This window comes from Nomascus leucogenys, chromosome 8 (genome assembly GCF_006542625.1).
Source record: "Nomascus leucogenys isolate Asia chromosome 8, Asia_NLE_v1, whole genome shotgun sequence".
Taxonomy (NCBI): Eukaryota; Metazoa; Chordata; class Mammalia; order Primates; family Hylobatidae; genus Nomascus; species Nomascus leucogenys.
The window spans coordinates 96816527-96824137 of NC_044388.1; the positions used below are offsets into that span (position 1 = coordinate 96816527).

The 7611-nt window shown below is 46.2% G+C and overlaps 1 pseudogene; it reads left to right on the forward strand.

The window, feature by feature from the left end:
- Positions 1-1356: 1356 nt before the first annotated feature.
- LOC100590289 lies at positions 1357-2666 on the forward strand (annotated as a pseudogene).
- The last annotated feature ends 4945 nt before the right edge of the window (positions 2667-7611 follow it).

A 7611-nucleotide genomic window follows, 5' to 3' on the forward strand; every position in this document is an offset into this window, starting at 1 on the left:
TGCCCAGGCTGGACTGCAGTGGCGCTATCTCGGCTCACTGCAACCTCCGCCTCCTGGGTTCACGCCATTCTCCTGCCTCAGCCTCCCGAGTAGCTGGGACTACAGGCACCCGCCACCACTGCGCCTGGCTAATTTTTTGTATTTTCAGTAGAGATGGGGTTTCACCGTGTTAGCCAGGATGGTCTCGATCTCCTGACCTCGTGATCCGCCTGCCTCGGCCCCCCAAAGTGCTGGGATTACAGGCGTGAGCCACCGCACCCGGCCAGGAGTTGCCATTTTTTTAACCTATTGATTTGGCAAAAATTTTTACAAACTAGTAATACTTGTTATGGTCTCTCACTGTTGATAGAAATATAAAGTGATACAACCTTTCAAGAAAGCCTTAAAAGTGTTTATACTCTTTGACCCATTATTTCCACTTTTTTTTTTTTTTTTTTTTTTGAGACAGAGTCTCGCTCTTTTTGCCCAGGCTGGAGTGCAGTGGGGTGATCTTGGCTCACCACAATCTCCACCTCCCGGGTTCACGTGATTCTCCTGCCTCAGCCTCTCAGTTAGCTGAGATTACAGGCATGTGCCACCATGCCCAGCTAATTTGGTATTTTTAGTAGAGATGGGGTTTATCCATGTTGGTCAGGCTGATCTCGAATTCCCGACCTCAGGTGATCCGCCTGCCTCGGGCTCCCAAAGTGCTGGGATAACAGGCGTGAGCCACTGCACCCGGCTCATTATTTCCACTTTTAATAATCTATCCAAAGGCCAGGCACAGCAGATCATGCCTGTGATCCCAACACTTTGGGAGGCTGAGGTGGGCAGATCACTTGATCCCAGGAGTTCAAGACCAGCCTGGGCAACATGGTGAAACCCTGTCTCTACTAAAAAAAAAAAAAAAAAAAAAAAATTACTAAAAATTAGCTGGGCATGGTGGTGTGCACCTGTAGTCCCAGCTACCTGGGACGCTGAGGTGGGAGATCACCTGAGCTTGGGAAGTCAAGGCTGCAGTGAGCCATGATCATGCCACTGTACTCCAACCTGGGCAACAGAGCAAGACCCTGTCCCAAAAAGAGAGAGAAAAAAAGAATCTATCCAAAGGAAATAAATAATCAGATGTAAATATGTATGTACAAAAATGTTCACCAGAGTATTATATAATTATAAAAATTAGAAAAATCTAAACAGTTAACAAAGGATTAGTTAAGTACTTTGTGCTCTATGATGTTTCTATGTAGAAATACTATACATCTATAAAAAATGATACTCACCTGCCCAGCGCTGCCTGCCCAACACTGCCCACGCAGTGCCTGTCCCCAGACTGCGGCCCAGCCCCCTTTGCCCTTGTCCATCAAAGGTGCTGCCAGCATGTCTGACAAACTGCCCTACAAAGTTGCTGACATCAGCCTGGCCACCTGGGGACACAAGGCCCTATACATTGTGGAGAACGAGATGCCAGGCCTCATGGGCATGCAGGAGCTGTACTCGGCCTCCAGGCCACTGAAGGGTGTCTGCGTTGCTGGCTGCCTGCAAATGACTGTGGAGACGGCCATCCTCATTAAGACCCTCATTTCCCTGGGTGTTCAGCAGCAGTGGTCTAGCTGCAACATCTTCTCTACCCAGGAACTTGCAGTGGCTGTCTTTGCTGAGGGTGGCATGCCAGTATTCACCTGGAAGGGCAAAACGAACGAGGGGTACCCATGGTGCATTGAACAGAGACTGTACTTCAAGGACAGGCCCCTCAACATGATTCTGGATGATGGGGGTGACCTTACCAACCTCGTCCACACCAAATACATACCCACAGCTCATGTCGGGCATCTGAGGCACCTCTGAGGAGACCAAAACCAGGGTCCACAACCTATACAAGATGATGGCCAATGGAATCCTGAAGGTGCCTGCCATCAACGTCAATGACTCCGTCACCAAGAGCAAAATTTGACAACCTCTATGGCTGCCGGGAGTCCCTTATAGATGTCATCAAGTGGGCCAAGACGTGATGATTGCCAGCAAGGTGGCAGTGGTAGCGGGCTATGGCGATGTGGGCAAGGGCTGTGCCCAGGCCTTGCAGGGTTTTGGGGCCCGCATAATCATCACCGAGATTGACCCCATCAGTGCACTGCAGGCTGCCATGGAAGGCTATGAGGTGACCACCATAGACAAGGCCTGTCAGGAGGGCAACATCTTTGTCACCTCCACAACCTGTGTCGATATCATCCTTTGCCTGCACTTTGAGCACATGAAGGATGTGTAACACTGGACATCTTGTGTAACACTGGACAATTTGACGTGGAGATCGATGTCAGGTGGCTCAACAAGAATGTTGATGAGGTAAACATCAAGCCCCAGGTGGACTGGTACTGGCTGAAGAATGGGTACCACATCATCCTGCTGGCTGAGGGTTGGCTGGTCAACCTGGGTTGTGCCATGGGCCGCCCCAGCTTTGTGGGGAGTAACTCCTTCATCAACCAGGTGATGGTACAGATTGTGCTGTGGACCCCCCCCAGACAAGTACCCCATTGGGGTTCACTTCCTGCCCCAGAAGCTGGATGAGGCAGTGGCTGAGGTCCCTCCTGGGCAAGCTGAATGTGAAATTGACCAAGCTAACTGAGAAGCAAGCCCAGTAGCTGAGCACGTCCCGTGATGGCCCTTTCAAGCCGGATCACTACTGCTGCTGAGAGTCAGGCCTGCCTTTCACCTTCCAGCTGCTGTCCTTGCTCCGGCTCCACCTCTCCTCCCTAAGAGCAAATGGCACCAACTTTGCGATTGGTTTGTCGGTGTCCACCATCGATGGGGCTGGTCACTCAGTTTTTGGCCTCTGCTGCATCCCTCACACTATATCAAGTGTGGCAGGGGGAATTGAGAGGCCCCTCCTCAAGCCCTGGTCATGATGGAGGTACAAGGGAGGCATCCACAGGGAACCATGAGTTGAGTGGTCTTAGAACTGCTCACTAAGTCAGTACTTCCTTAGTTTGGAAGTTGGTAGTGGAGTCACAAAGCCCATATACCTTACCATTCGGGTAAGGTTCCTGATCTGTGGACTTATACCGTGTTCCTGGTCTGTGGACTTATACCCGTGGTTTACAGGTTCAGTGGTTCCTCAGCCCATGACAGATGAGAAGAAGCTATACTGAAAGGCAAACAGGAACTGTTGTTTGAATTTTCCTGAGAGCCTGGCTTAGAGCTGGGCCTTCTCTTAAACCTCATAACAATGAGGTTGGTACTTTTAGTTCCTGTTTTACAGGGGTCAGAATAGAATGTAAAGGGATAACTGAGAAAGGACAGAGAAGTGACAGCCAGAGGGGCTATAAAAACATAAAAGCAAGCATAGAGCTGCTACTACTTTGTAACAAGATGGTTCCTATCACAACTCTGGTTCAAAAAGAGAATAATATGGTTTATAATGTTAAAAGAAAGCAGGAAGGTGGGTAAATAAAAATCTTGGTGCCTGGAAAAAAAAAAAAAAAAGATGATACTCAGGCACAGTGGCTCATGCCTGTAATCCTGACACTTTGGGAGGCCCAGGTGGGCGGCCTGCTTGAGCTCAGGAGTTCGAGACCAGCCTGGGCAAAATGGCGAAACCCCATCTCTACCAAAAATACAGAAACGCCTGGCATCGTGATTGCACCTGTAGTTTGAGCTACTCTAGAGGCTGAGGTGGGAGGATCACTTAAATCCTGGAGGTGGAGGTTGCAGTGAGTGGAGATGGCGCCACTGCACTCCAGCCTGGGTGACAGAGTGAGACCCTGTCTCAAAAAAAAAAAAAAAAAAAGATACTTATGAAGGAAATTCTTATAAAATTGTGGAAAAAAATCGTTAATATAACTATTTATGCCATGATTCCCAAATTGTGTAAATGATAATATGTGCAGAGAATAAAATACCAAAAGGAAATACACTAAAATGTTAACATTCTTTTTTTCTGAGTGACTGCATTACGGATATTTAACTTTTTTCTCCTTCATAGTTTTCTGCATTTTCCAATTTTTTTTATAGTGAGCACTTATTACTCTCAAAATCAATAAGAATCAACAATAGAATTCATTTGAATCTGGAGACATGTCTCTGCCAACCACATCCCTGACCTGCCTTCATGGTATCTCAAGATGATGAGAGGAAGAAAGGCTCAAGTTGTAAACCCACATTAAATGCAAGGCACCATCCCCAAACAATGAAGCTAAATGTTGAAATCCTGCTTCAAAGGCCCTCTGATGCTAAAATAAGCCCAGAAAAGCATTTGCTGCAGTTCTTGGAGATCTATTGAAGGACGTCATTCACAGTGGGCACCAAGTCAAACCCTCGCTCGTCATCAGTGTTGGCTGCAATACAAAGAATTTGAACCATTTGGGGGAGGAATAGGGTTGGACCTTCACAAACGACTCTATCCCTTAAGTTGCTATCATTGTAATAAAAGGGATTACTGACAGGTGCACAGCACAGAGCTTTCCCAGTCATCATTTCATTTGAACTTGGCAACAACTCTGGAGGAAAGATATTGATAGTAACAACAACGATAACAACAATGATGGAGACTTAACATTTACTGAATACTTATTATGTGTCAGGAATCAATTCTAAACACTTCACATACATTGTGCCTTTTCATTAAAAAGCAAAAACAAAACAAAACAAAAACAGGGAATTGCTCTGTCACCCAAGCTAGATTGCAGTGACATAATCATAGCTCACTGCAGCCTCAAACTCCTAGGCTCTAGTGATCCTCCTGCCTCAGCCTCCCGAGTAGCTGGGACTACAGGTGCACATTACCTTTTAAAATTTTTTTGTAGAGGTAGGGTCTTGCTATGTTGCCCAGGCTGGTCTTGAACTCCTGGTCTCAAGCAATCTTCCCCTCGGCCTCCCAAAGTGTTGGGATTTCAGGCTTGAACCACTGTGCATTCCCCTTTTAATCTTTTTAGCCTTATCTGTGAAGTGGAAAGAGCGATTACCCCCACATTACAAGCCAGTAGGTTGTCATTCAAAGTAGTCAAATGACTTATCCAAGACCACCACGCTAACAAATGAAAGCATAGAATTTGTAGTCATTTATTTAGACCTCAGGTCCAGATTTCCACAACTGCCTACTGTAGTTCCTCAACTTTGAGTATTTTTTTATTGCTGTTGTTATTAGAGGAGACAGTAGTTTAGCAGTAAAGAATGCCGGGTTCAAATCTGATCTTTCTAGCTGTATAATCTTGGACAAGTTACTTTAGCTCTGTGTCTCAATTCCTCCACTGTAAAATGGGGATCGTAATATTTATCTCATAGGCCTCAAAGTCAAATGAATATAAAGCATTGAGCCAAAGTCTGCCCCATGATAAACACTCAAAAGACCTTGGTACATGTCTGATTTTCCTATACCTTGCCTTCCCACATAGTCGGTCAAGGTCGCAAGGGTACAATGTCCTTGGGTTCAATGCCCAGAACTTCCAGATTTTCAGAAGAGTCATACTCTCTGACTTCCATGGCCTCAGCCCTTTTGAAGAGACTCCTTTGCTGGAGTGTGTGCCTGTCAGAGGGTAGCTTCTAGGACTGAGAGAATACTTGGTAGGAATGAGTACTTGACTCCTTCTGAGAGATCCTTAGGCCTTTAGGACTATGATGCCCTTTGTTGAACTATTTGAGGTAGCCGTGGTGATTTCTTGCTGGCTGGATAATAAGGAAATCCACTTCTAGAAGAGCAACTGTTTCCCTGAAAAGACCACAAAAACGGCAACTATCACAGCTGGAAGGGGACTTGACATAAGTCCCTTCAAACATGTCCTTGTACAGATAATTAACCAAGAACCACAGAAATAAAGCATCTTGGTAAGATTCCACACTGTCAAGAGCCAGGGTCATATTCAGACCCTCTGACTCCCAGGCCACCATCAGACCCAAATCAGTCCATACAAAGGAGGCAGCTAAGGGTCAGTGAGAGGCCTAGAGTCTACTGGCTGGACACCGATGGACCTTCCCACCTTCTGACTCTGCTCCAAGGCTCTCTTTATGTCCCCAAGCTCCCTCTCCAGGAACTTCCCTCCTAGAATCACAGAAATGGCACCCCGCTGCCAGCTTCTTATCAATGGCCAAGGCAAGATTTTAAATAATGACAATACCGAGGCGGGCGGATCACCTAGGTCAGGAGTTCAAGACCAGCCTGGCCAACATGGTGAAACCCCATCTCTACAAAAATATAAAAATTAGCCAGGCATGATGGCAGGTGCCTGTAATCCCGGCAACTTGGGAGGCTGGGGCGGAAGAATCACTTGAACCCGGGAGGCGGAGGTTGCAGTGAGACGAGATCGTGCCATTGCACTCCAGCCTGGGCGATAGGGCGAGACTCCATCTCAAATAATAATAATAATAATAATAATAAAATGATAACAATAATCAGGATCTGGTCTCAGGCAGCAGTTGGGACCTTAGGAATTACAAAATCTTGCAAATCAGGTCACATTCATGTAAAGGAATTAGAAACATTTTTCCCATTTCATCAGGCCCAAATTAGAACAGCCTCTGCAGAGGGTCCTAGTAGATCAGCCCTCCTCTCAGGCCTATGGGTCTGATTTCCTTTCTCAGACAGTCACTGAACTTTTCTTGTGATTATGGAGTGTTTATTGGGTGTGTGCAACGCCTCAAGTGCAGTCTGGAATTTGGAACTGTCACATACTGGCAGCATGACCTCTTTAAGAGGCAGGAACTGGTTATCTCTGCCATCCAGTCCCATGTTGGGGAACTGTCTATGAATCAGCCAAGATGGGTTCCCAGCCCTCTGTCCATCTCCCTTCAAGGCAAAATGGTCTAGAGGGAAAAGTCCGTGATCTAGCAGGCCTGGCTGCTCTACTTCCAGCCTATGTTACTTAGAGCAAGAATCACCCTTTTTAAGCTTCAGTTAGACCAGCATACAATACCTGGTCTACCTATCGTGTTGCTAGGAGGATTCATTCATTCATTCATTCATTCATTCAGCAGAAATGTATTAAACACTGGTATAGAGATACCCTAGTGAACAAGACGACAAAAAAGGTGCATACAATATAGTAAGATAATCAATTAACAAATAAATGGGTAAATAATCAAGATATTTACAGATTAACCAAGTGCTATGAGGGAGATAAAAATGGTGCTGTGACACAGAATAATATCCCCTTAGAGTGATCAAGGAAAGCCTTGCTGAGACGTGACATTCAACCTGAAAGCAAAAGGAGAAAACTCTACCAAAACTGGAAGGAACGGCAAGTGCAAGACTTTGAAGTTGGGAAGGAACAGAAAGAAAACCAAAATGGGTGAAGCACATTAAGTGAAGGAGAGAGTGGTACAAGCTACAGTGCAGGACTCTGTAGCCAAGGAAGAAGACTGGGCTTCATCCTAGGAGCAAAGAGAAGTCAGGGAGTGTTTTAAGCAGGGAGATGAGGGCAGATTATAGAGCAGCAGGGACAGAAGCACAGACAGCAGCCAGAAGGCTGAGTTGTCCAGGCGTGAGAAGATGGTGGCCTGGACTGGCTTAGAGGCAGATTCAGAGTCTGTTTTAGAAGTGGGTTTGTCAAGACTTGCTGTTGGATTGGGTGTGGGGTGAAGGAAAGACAGAAATAAAAAGTTACTCCTAGATTTTGGAATCCACAGGATCACTCACTCACTCATTCA